Source organism: Cupressus sempervirens, chromosome 8 (assembly GCF_028749045.1).
Source record: "Cupressus sempervirens isolate cs-2001-9-10 chromosome 8, ASM2874904v1, whole genome shotgun sequence".
Lineage (NCBI taxonomy): Eukaryota > Viridiplantae > Streptophyta > Pinopsida > Cupressales > Cupressaceae > Cupressus > Cupressus sempervirens.
Window position 1 is genome coordinate 628,890,833 of NC_143125.1, and position 13,075 is coordinate 628,903,907.

Sequence of the window (13,075 nt, forward strand, 5' to 3'; positions counted from 1 at the left end):
TCAGGGGTTATAAGGTCCCTTAGTGGAAGCAAGTTTGGAATAAAGTTTCTTGGTCCAAGTGCAATTTTTTCATGTGGCTAGTGGCTCACAACTGTTGTCTTATGTTGGATAATATTTTTAAATGTTGATTTTAGGGCCCCTCTTATTGTGTTTTGTGTGGTAATGAGGAGGATTTTGTCTCCCATTTGTTCTTCCATTGCTCCTTTTCTACTCAGTTATGGCACCTTTGGTGGAGTTCTTGGGGTTGCTCTTATAGGCATACTTCCTCTTTACTTGAGTGATGGGAATCACTTAAGCGATGCTCCATCCAAGTATTCTCCTCTCCATGCTACTTGGGTTTTTGGCCCATCATTCATTCTCTAGTATATCTGGCTAAAGAGGAATTGTCAAATCTTCCAAGATGTTTGGATTAGTGTTTAGCATATTTGGTGGAAGGTCTCAAATTCTCTTCAGGAAACTATTCAAGCAAAGTGTGCGCTATATGGGGGTATGGATCTAGTTGATCTTGCTATATGCAATTGCCTCAATTTTCATCTTTGGGATGGGATTGCAGCTCAATGGTATCAAAGAGTGCCTAGGCAACCTTGGCAACAGAGGAAAGGATGAGTGAATTAGGACAAACATTGGACTCCTCCTCCCCACGAAGTTCTAAAAATTAACATTAATGGTTCTTCCCAAGGGAATCTAGGCCTTGCTGGTATTGGGGGAGTGGCTTGTTGTAGTTTTGGTGAAGTTAAATTCTTTTTCTTAGTGCATAAGGGTGACTACACTAATAATCTCATGGAGTCTCGGGCCATTTTATATGTTGTGGAACAATGTTGCTTGCGGGGATGGCACAAGATTATCTATGAGTCTGACTCCCAAGTGGTGGTGAACTTGCTTTCCTCTTAGGAGCTTTAGGATGTTAGTTGGAAACTAGCCTCTGTTGTTAATCATACTCTTCTCTTTTGTACCTCTCTTGATTTCATTATGTTTACTTACATTCATCATGAATGGAATGGAGCTATTGATTTTTTGGCCAAATGTGCTTCTGGTCATGCTCCAAGATAGAATATTATGGATGGGAGCATCTTCTTTTTGAGCTGGTGCAAGAATTTGATGAACTTGTTGCTCAGGACAGAGCTCCTTGTTGAGCTATCCTTGTTGTAATCCTTTCTATTTTAATAAATTGTTACCCCTCTTTTTCCAAAAAAAAATGTAAATCTAGTAATTAACCTCTAATATCTAAAAATTGAATCTATATAAGTTAAACGTATTTTTGAGATTTGTAAAAATATTTTTGACATTGATAATAGAAAAATCTTATATGATTAATAAATTTATCCTTCAAATTATTTTCTTATTTGTTCGTAAATTGATATGGCATAATTAAATTTGGCCTTTGATACTCAAATATATATTTTTTCTTTAAAACTTCATTTTTCAAATGCATGTTGAAAAAACTGTAAATAATTTGAAGATAGTGTAAACTAATAATTTTTAGAATTTTATTTTTAGTTCATAACAATATTTTTTTTTTTAAATTTATTTATTTATTTGAAGTTCATTTTTTCTTTCCCTCTCCTTTTAGAAGTTCTTTATAGGGAAATTGACATTTTCAAAGAGTGAAGGGTTATTTGATCAAAATAGCTTTTTTTTAAACATGATAATGACAATAGTATTTCAAGGCTAGAATAGTAACATCAATATATAGAAAGTTTACTTGGTTTCATTTGATTTCTTTAAAAATTATAGGTTTTATTTACTGAAAAAGTGATTTTAATGATAATTTAGACATAGGTTATCTTTTATCAATATAATTTGATTTGTATTTATTGAAATGAATTTTTTCTTGATTTTCTAGAAAGATGACATGCATACCGTTGTTGAACATGTTTTTGAAAATTTATATCCTCTCATTTTCTATTTTTCCAAACATTTAACCAAATATTTGTGAAATGGCCAAAAAACCTATATTTAATAAAACTAAAGATAAATCCTCATGATAAACACAATATATACTAAAAATATAGTCATTGGAAATCTTATTCAAAATAGACCAAATTTCTATATTTATTTTTAGAATATGGATCTATTTAGTCTTTGTTTGAGCCCTTGAAGGAAAATATTTGGTTGAAAATTAGATGACTTTGTTCAAATGTCAATTTTTGGAGGCTTCATGTGAAGATGGCTTCAAACAAAGTTCCTTGGGGATGCTTTGCACAAAGCCCCCTGGTCAATATTTGGAGAGTCCTAGGAGGATTTGAGTGAAGCCCCCTTGTGCCACTTTTTGGTGAGCCTTTGTGCTGTCAAAGTTTGACCAAGGGGGCTTCAAACTAAGCCCCTCTTGGCCCCATTGGGCTCTTGGCGGCTTCACTGAAATCTGGTTGGCCAATAATAATTATTTTCAAAATTTTATTGATTGATATAAATATCATTTTTCCTTCATTTTCCAAATCAATTTGAGAAAATATGACAAGAAGAATAAACTAAATATGCAAGAAATAGATCACCTAGTGCAAAACGAAGAAATCATTAAAATTGTTATAGAAAATTATCATCAAAGGAAAGAAGGTACATGCACATGGAAATTCATATGCACGCATATTTTCAATTTTCTAAATAATTGTCTAATTTATTCATTTATACATGCATGTAGCTCACAACAAACAATCACAAGATGAGTGAATACATGTTAGAGAAGGTTTGGGACATGATAATTCAAGGCATGAAGTAATGGAAGTTGGATAAGGGTTAGGACCTATTTCTCAAATTGGTATGGATGAATGCATAAGACTAGCTACAAGTGTAAAGAAAAATATCACTCATAAAAATTTAGATTATTTACTTGCAATGGATATGGATAAATTGAAATCACTTACTGATATTAAATCATTAAGTCTTTCCAAAAAAAAGAACTTTGAATAATATAGTAAAATAAATTATAAGTAAATTTGATGATTTGGAAAAAATTGAAAAAGCTCAAGTAATTTCTCGTGTTCTTATAGGAAAAAACTTGTAGGAGGAATTAAAACTATTAGTTGTAGATACATCAAAAAAGAGAAAAATTTCTAACATGCAAAGTGATATTGTTGACAATATTAAGAAAGGTTTGAGATTTGTAGGGAAGACAACTCAAAGTAAAGATACGATCATGACAGTAAGAGTTATGTTGACATCTATTTTTGGTAGTACTATACCCTAAAACCAAAAGATATCTTCAATTTCATCATAGATTGGTTTTTGTAGGATAACCATATCAAAATATGTTAAGAGGAGAATGGTTTTGGATGATATAACTTTGGAAGGAAATTGAGCAATTATGTGTAGAGATCCTCATTGTGATAGGATTGATGATAGAATAAAAAATTTGGTAATATCATTTTGAAATGATAATACTTGTTCTTTGTCAAATGCTAGAGATGTTCTCAGATACAGGGTAAGGCACTCTATTATCATTGAGATCTCTATATTATGACCATGTATAAATAGAATATTATCCACCACATGGAGATACTATAAGAAAAATGTGTTTCTATCCATTTTTTTAGATTGATTCCTTCAATAAACATATCATTTTTTGGCTTCCTTCTTTTGAACAACTCTACCCCAATTGTATACATCTCCTTTCATAGTAAGGCTTCTTCCTATTCTCTACTTTATTATAATAATTAAAAAATAATATGTATGCATATATGTAAATATAGATGTGTGTGTACACATATTTATATGTGTGGATGTACATACACACACACACACACACACACACACACACACATATCTACATATATGCATACATACATAGATATACATATATACACACCACACACTTGTACATGTACACATGCATACAAATAAATACAATGACCACTAACCCTACATCAAATTTCATTATTAATGGAGATTATAAAAATGATAGCATTATTGGAGAATGTTTTAATAATGTCATTATAGTTACATATTTTTTGTGGAAAGAATGATAAATTTTCCTTCCCTTAACCATATCTCACTCCTTTCATTGATTGTGCAATGAAATATTTATGGAAGAATGATCAAGTGTGGCTTTTGAGTTATAAAATTCCCTACCTTAGTATCTAGTAACTAATTTATAAAATCTTTAGTTAATAATAGGTTTTCCTTTTAATTTGTTTAGTATTTTAGTGTTTTGTTTAAATGTACAGAGATCAAAATAGATCTTAGGAAATTCAAGGTCATATTTTCTACATCCTATCATAATATTTTCTAAATTTTATCACATTTTATCAAAAATAATATTTATTTTTTCTTTAAATTTTAATTCTAGAAAGAATTCATAAATGTCAACAATTATTCAACATTCAATAATTAGTATAACATAAAATAAATTATAAAATATATTCATCATTTCAAAGTTATAAAAGTAATACTACAAAATAAGTCATATTTAATAAGTATAAAAATCATCTCTCTTTTATGAAAATTTCCTTTCTATTAAGATATATATTAACCATGTATCCATAAGATTGATAGATCCAAATACATCACATCCAAAAATAGTGAGGAAAGAAATATTACAACTTTATTTTATCAACTCACAATAAACTATACTATACAAAATAATACATTAGTAAATATTGTGTTTTAGATTTGACACAAAACAAAGAAAGAACAACTCTTTGTGCTTAGAATGTAGATGTAGGCAAACTTCCCTTGTTTTGTGACTCAACACCATTTCTTTCATTATTAATAAAAGGTGTGATATCTATTGGTAATTGGGGAGTTATAGGGGTGTCATGAAATGTACTACTTATTGTATTTAATCTATTAACTGCCTCGATCATATTAGGTCGCTCTTGAGGGGACTCCCTTGTGCACAACAACCCAATTTGTACAAATTGAGTAAGGCATTTCATTACCACTGATGTCTTTGATTGACGAGAATCTATAAGAAGGAAGTTGTCGATCACATATGAGATTCTATCAAGAAAATGCATTCCTATCCATTTTTTTTCTAGATTGATTCCCTTAGTAAACATACCATCTATTGATCTCTTCCTTGTTAGCAACTCTAACACTAAAATTCCATAACTGTATACATATCCTTTGGTAGTAAAATTTCCACCTGTTCCGTACTCTATAATAACAATCAAAGAAGAATAAATTACTCTTCACTGATTTAAAGTATTTAAAAACCCAATAAAATATAGAGTAATAACAAGAAATTTGTACCTGGTGCTATGTAGCCAATAGATCCTTTAAGTGCATCTGTAGAAGCAAAAGAATCTATGGAATTTCTAAAAACAATATTGGAAAGGCCAAAATCTGCTATGTATGAAGTCATGTCATCTCCTATTAGAACATTACTAGGCTTGAGGTCACAATGAATCACTTGAACATAGCAATAATGGTGAAGGTACACCATTCCTTGTGCTATCTCTATTGCTATCCTTATTCGGTCACTCAAATTTAATATGCATCTAACCCCTCTAGAGGGGTATAACCATCTATCTAAACTTCCATTTGACATGAATGGAAGAATTAAGGCTTTAAAATCAAGGTTGGAGCAGGCTGAAATGAGTTTAATTATATGTTGATGTCGAACTCTTTTTAATGCATTGCATTCTTTATTGAAACTTTGGTGAGCATGTTCATCTTGCAACTTGAGAACTTTAATGGCAATATTTGTACCATTCTTGAGAATCCCCTTATAAACTGATCCAAAATTACCAATTCCTAAAAGATTTTCATCATTGAACCCACCTGTTGCAGCTACAAGCTCTCCATATGGAATTTTTGGAGGCCATAATTTGAGATTAGGGGTACAAGAATGTCTCAATGATATATAGGATAAAACCACCAATAGAAGAGACATGACTAAAATTGCAATAACAACTATGATAGGAATTATTACCTTTTTAGAGAGTGATGGGTCTTTGTGATTTGAATGAGAGCATGGTGGCAAGTTTATCCATCCACCACAGAGGCCATGATTTTCACTAACTTCTGAGGCATCAAGTGTTCTAAAACATCCTTCATTTGATACCTCTCCAATTAAGCTATTTGAAGAGAGATTGAGATGCTTGAGCATTTTCATCTTTGTGAAATCTTTTGGTATTGTACCTGACAAATTATTGCAAGAAAGATCTATGTATTGTATATTTTGTAGATTTGCCAATGATGGTGGGATTGGTCCTTCAAATGCATTCCGAGAAATATTTAGATATTCCAACCCCTTGCAGTTTGCTAATGCTTTAGGAATATGGCCAGAAAGATTATTTTGAGAAACATCTATAGCTAAGACCATAACCATTTTGCTCATTTCTAAAATAGAACCTTGCAATAAATTTCTAGAAACATTGAAATAGAACTGAAGATTCTCAAGACTTGCAACTTCGGGAGGAATATTTCCTATTAGCTTGTTGTGTGCCAAGTCCACCAATTCTAGAGTCTTGCATCTACCTAAACTAGCAGGTATTTTTTCTGATAGATTATTATGATCAAGATAAAGATCTCTTAATTGTGGAAGCTCACCAAGACTCTCAGGAATTTTCCCTGAGAGCATATTCATGCTAAGTGACAAAAACCCAAGCCTTTTTGATTGGCCAAAACTTTATGGAATTTGTCCTTGTAAGTTGTTTCTATTCATAGACAATCTCTCAAGATTTGGAAGTTTACTGAGTGTAGGTGGAATGGTCTCATCGAATTGGTTGGCATCTAGGTTTACTATCCCCAAGTTTGTCAGGTTACCAATCTCATCTAGTATATTCCCACAATATTATTTGAGTCCAATTCTAATAATGAGAGTGAATTTGAAAGGCGACCAATTGAAGTGGGCAAGACACCAGTGAGGTAATTAAATCCCAAAGCAAGTTCCTCCAAACTAGAACAATTAGTTAACACTATTAAAATAGACAAACCATTGCTTCCACTAACAAAATGATTTTGCCACAAAATAAACTATGTCAATTGGTGCAACTTACCAAATTCTAAGGGGACTATGCCACTCAACTGGTTGCACTCCAAAGACAAGACTTTCAGCTTAGTCAAGTTACCCAGCGAGGTGGGTAGTTTTCCAATGAGTTGGTTTTCCCACAAATACAATTCTTGAATCTCTGACAGCCTTCCAAACTCCCATGGAATTGGGCCACTTAAGTGGTTTTGATAGAGCACAAATATTTGGAGAGAAGTACAATTTGAAAGGGCCACGGGGATGAATCCTGTCAAGTTGTTGGTGTTCAGACTAAGCCACTCTAGCTTACCAAGCATGCCTAACTCACCAGGAATAGCATCTTCAAGTCTATTTTCGGCTATGTCAATGCACATTAAGGAAGACATGTTTCCTAAGAAAGGTGGGATAATGCTTGCCAATCTATTTGCTCCTAATGCCATAGTATCTAGATTTGAAAGGAGACCTAGTTCAGAGGGAATGCTTCCACTTAAATTATTAAACGACAGTATGAGAGATTGTAAAGAACGACATCCTCCTAGAGAGGATGGAATATGACCTTTTAAATTGTTGTGAGGCAAAAGAAGCACTTTCAAGCGATGTAGCCTTCCAAGCTCATATGGAATATGGCCCTCCAAGCTATTATTTTTGAGAGCAAGTAGTCTAATAAAGGAAAGGTTTCCTAGCGAGGGAGAGATTGGGCCAAGTAATTTCATATCTGTGAGATTCAAGGAAACCACACGCTGTCTACAAGGAGAGCAGGATATGCTAGTCTGATGAATTAAAACAACAGCACAAAGAATGAAAATAGAGCATAAAAAATAGAGCAGCAAAAAAACAAGACTCAAACATATCAAAGAGCTATAAAATTTCTTCATGTTATTACAGCTGAGAGGAATGCTCTATTTATAGAGCTCGTACATATTTCTAGAGGGTTTTTGAGAAGCTTCAAGAAAGGAAGCACTCTAGAGATTTCTACATAATTTTAAATTCACATTTTGCACAAAGAGAGAAGCTCCAAGAAGCAAGTAGAAAGTTCTGGACTGTGCATTAAATGCCTAGCTACTATAATAAACATTATTTTTAACACCCCCCCATAATGTTTATTTGGAGAGAGTAGAAACATCTTTGAGCTGCAATAGATCTCTAAATTTCGTAAATTTTACAATAGACAATGCTTTTGTAAATATATCAGCAAGTTGATCTTCTGTTTCACAAAATTGAAGCTCCACCTCTTGTCTTTCAATTAGATCTCGAAAAAAATGATGATGCACTTCTATATACTTGGATCTTGCATGATATACCAGATTTTTTGCTAGCTTGATAGTACTTTGATTATCACAAAATATTGTTGTTGGAGAGTCTTGTGGATGATGCAATTCTTCAAGTAACCTCCTAAGCCATAATGCTTCTTGAGATGCCTTTGATAAACCAATATATTCAGCTTCTGTAGATGAGAGTGACACTGTTGATTTCTTCTTGCTACTCCACGAAATTGGTCCCGATCCAAGATGGAAGATATATCCTGAAGTTGACTTTCTATCATCAATGTCACCTGCATAATCAGAATCTATATATCCAACTAAAGTAGGTTCTCCTCCATATTTGTATTCAATGGAAAGCTGGTAATTACCCTTAATATATCTTAATATTCTTTTAGCCACTTTCCAATGTTCAATGTGTGGATCTGCCATGTATCTCGATACAATACCAACTGCATATGCAATATCTGGTCTAGTTATAGTAAGATACAAAAGATTTCCAACAAGCTGCCTATATAATTTTCCATCCACTTTCTTTTGAGTAGAGTTAGCACCTAACTTTACTCCTATTTCACATGGTGTATTACATGGTTTACAATCACTCGTATTGAATTTTTTAAGTACATCAAGAGCATATTTAGTTTGAGAGAGCATGATTCTTTCTTCTTCATGCCATACTTGCATACCCAAAAAATAGTGCATTAGTCCTAAGTCAGTTATTTCGAAAGCTTGTTTGAGTTGATTTTTAGTTATCTCAATATCATGTTTGTGATCTCCTATAATAATCAAGTCATCCACATACAATACAATGATAACAACCTTATTATCACAATATTTTACATACACATCTAGATCAGCATTACTTCTTTTAAATCCAACTTCTAGGAAGTACTTATTAATTTTTGAGTACCATTCCCTTGGTGCTTGTTTGAGACCATAGAGTGATTTTCTTAATCTACACACCAAATTCTCTTCTCCATACTTAATAAATCCTGGTGGTTGTTGCATATAAATTTCTTCTTTTAAGTCACCATGCAAAAATGCACTTTTTACATCCATTTGAAAAATTTTCCAACCAAACTTTGCAGCTAAAGCAACTATTGTACGAATGGAAGTCATCTTAGCTATTGGAGCAAAGGTTTCAGTATAGTCTATACCTTCTTCTTGTGAGAAACCTTTAGCCACTAACCTTGCTTTGTATTTTTCAATAGCTCCATCTGATGTGAATTTGGTTCTATAGGTCCACTTGCAACCAACCACATTTTTGCCTTATGGAAGTGTTGTTAGTTCCCATGTTCCATTCTTCATTAAAGAATTGTATTATTCTTGCATAGTTGCTTCCCATTCTTCTTTTCCTTTTGCTTCTTCATATGTGTTTGGAGTGTCAACCCGCATCACCTTAGTCATAAGAGCATAGTTAGCAAATATATATTTAGGACCTTCTTGATAAATTTCTTTGATGCTTCTAAATTTCTTTGGATTTTCATTATCACTTTCACTTGATTCTTCAACTTGAGTCTCATCCCATGTAGTGGTTTGCACACCTTGACTTTGACTATTGGTAGAAGTAGAATTTTCTTCATCAATCAAAATTGGAAAGAAAGATAATGTTGGAGAATTATCATTCTTAACATTTTCATCAAACCATACATTTCTTTTAATATAGATTTCATTAGTTCTAGGATTGTATAACCTATATCCTTTTGATTCCTCACTATATCCAACCATTATGCACTTCTCACTTTTCCTTTCAAGTTTTCTCCTCCTTTCATCAGGAATGTGAGCATATGCTTTACAACCAAAAATTCTAAAATGAGATACTGTAGGCTTTCTTCCACTCCATGCCTCTTCTGCTGTTATGTTCAAAACTGCCTTAGTAGGTGTTCTATTCAAGATATATACAACAGTATGAACTGCTTCAGCCCAAAATTTGGCTTCTAGATTTCTAGAATGAAGCATGCACCTAGCCATTTCTATTATAGTTCTATTTTTCCTTTCAGAAACACCATTTTGTTGGGGTGAATAAGAGACAATTGATTCCTTTTTAATGCCATGTTCTTTACAAAAATCTAAAAGAGCTTTATTCATGTATTCAATCCCTCTATCAGTTCTTAGTATCTTTAAGTACTTTCCACTTTGTTTTTCAGTCAAAGCTTTAAACTCTTTAAACTTTTGAAACACTTCATCTTTCTTTTGTAGAAAATACACCCAAATTCTTCTACTATAATCATCTATAAAAGTGAGGGCATACCTTTATCCTCCAATTGATGATGTTTTGAAAGGACCCATTACATCACTATGGACTAAATGTAGAGGAGTTTTTGCTCTCCATGATTTACCTTGAGGGAAACTTTCCATATGTTTTTTTCCCATTGCACATCCTTCACACACCTTAGGGCTTAATGATATCTTTGGCAGCCCATGCACCATTTGTAATTTCTCCATAAGCTTGAGACTTTGAAAATTGATGTGCCCCAAACGCTCATGCCATAACCTGCTCATATCATCATATTGGGCAATAGCACACATATGTTTATCTCCACATTTAGAAGTAAATTCTTGAAATTTATATAATCCATTCTCCATTTTACCAATTGCAATGACTCTATAATTATCATTGACATCCTTGATTATGCACTTATCATTGTAGAATTCTATTTTATGTCCTTGACTTGCAATTTGAGATACTGAAAGCAGATTTATTTTTAATTTAGGGACTAATTTCACATTTTTGAACAAACCATTATCAACTTTGACATTACCAGTCCCTTTAACTTCTAAAGCACTATTATCCCCCAAATATATTTTCTCTATATTATTTTCACTTATTGATTCAAATTGATTCTCATTATGAGACATGTGTTGTGTAGCACCAGAATCAATAACCCAATCTTCTTTGAAAGTATTATTTTCTTTAAGTGCAACACAAAATGCATTTCTTTTAGAATCTCCTAATTTTGGATAATTATTTACTTTCTTTTCTACATCTCTTTTCTTCTTGAAACATTCATTTGCCTTATGACCCATTTTACCACAATAATGACATTTCCATTTACTTCTATTATGATCTATATATGAAATACTCTTATTTTCATTCTTCCAATTTCTTTCTTTAGATTCATTTTCTTGTGACTTCTTATAATATTGTTTTCCTTTTCTTACAAATGCTTGAGATTCACCATCAAATGATTCTTTTTCTTTAACTTGTCTTTTCTCTTCTTGAACCAACTTAGCACACAATTCTTCTAATTTAATACTTTTTAATTTATCTGCAGTATCTAAACCCCTTATAAATGATTGATAAGATCCTGGAAGACTTTGTAATATAATTTGCACAAAATCTTTATCATCTATATCTTTTCCAAGAGAAGCAAGCTCATTTTTCTTTTCCTTTAACTTACTTAAATGTGGAACTATCTCTTGTGAGCTTGATAATTTCAAATTGTATAATTGAGTTGTGAGAGATAAGATCCATACATCACCTAAATTTTGATATAAATCTTTCAAAATCTCCCAAACTTTGACTCCACTTCTCTCATTACGAACTTCTGGAAAAACTTCTTTTGAAAGTGTAAGCTTGATTAGTGCTGCTGCCCTCTTGTCCCTTTTATCCCAATTATCTTGATCATTTCCTGGATTCGTAGGCCTTTGTTCACTACCAGTCACAATATCATAACAATTTTGAAGGGTTAGAGTGATTTCAACATGAGATACCCAATCATAATAATTTTTTCCATTTAATTTAACTGTAGGCAAAGTCACACCAAGTGATTCCATTGTTAAATTCTCTCCTTTTTTATTTGGATGAGAATGAAAGATATTTAAAAACTTGAACACCCAAGCTTGAAACTAAAAAAATCTCACCAATTTGTTGAAGAAAAAACCTTTTCTTTTGCTGCAATATCCTTCCTTTGATGTAATTTTTTTGTCCCAAACCAAACTGTTGTTCACTCCTTAGTTACAGCCTGCAAATGTAAAGATTCACACAAGAAAAACACATATATTCATTCCAAAGGCATCATATATTCACAGCCCAAAGAACTGAAAATGCTCTGATACCATGATGAATTAAAACAGCAGCACAAAGAATGAAAACAGAGCATAAAAAATAGAGCAGCAAAAAAACAAGACTCAAATATATCAAAGAGCTATAAAGTTTCTTCATGTTATTACAGCTAAGAGGAATGCTCTATTTATAGAGCTCATACATATTTCTAAAGGGTTCTTGAGAAGCTTCAAGAAAGGAAGCACTCTAGAGATTTCTACATAATTTTAAATTCACATTTTGCACAAAGAGAGAAGCTCCAAGAAGCAAGTAGAAAGTTTTAGACTGTGCATTAAATGCCCAGCTACTATAATAAACATTATTTTTAACACAGTCCAATTACAGAAGGTGTGATTGGGAGACCAATCAGACAAGGAATTGAATGGATCCAAAAGGAGGGCAGATTTGAAAGCAATGAGAGATTGCTGATCAGAATAATTAGAAGGCTTTGCCATATTAGTAGGCAGTGCAGAGAGACACAAAAAGAGTAGCAGAGGAAGCACCGTCATCATATTCACCTTCAAAACAATTAATTATTTGGTATCATGGTTGGGATCACTTTTAAAGTTGGCCAAAATAATGTTTGTCATTTTCCATTGCTTTGTAATCATTCCAAGGTTTGTGCGTGAATTTAGCTGCAGTGATCTGAGAGAAAATAGTTTTCTCCCATTTCCCACATTGTAACGACCTTTTGTTTCCTTGCGTGTTTGTTTGGAATACAAAATTCTTCAGAAGTGATGACTGATGTAGGGCTGACGAATACAATTTTAAATGCAAGACTTACTTTTTTGGCAATATCAAGACAGGTTTGACAAATGGTGGTAGTGCTCCATCCACACTAAATGATGCTCTTCACCAATCGAA

At 32.7% G+C, this 13,075-nt stretch overlaps 1 pseudogene; it reads right to left on the bottom strand.

Annotated features, from left to right (window-relative positions):
- Nucleotides 1-4,640: 4,640 nt before the first annotated feature.
- On the bottom strand, nt 4,641-12,728 carry LOC149544008 (uncharacterized; annotated as a pseudogene).
- Nucleotides 12,729-13,075: the final 347 nt, after the last annotated feature.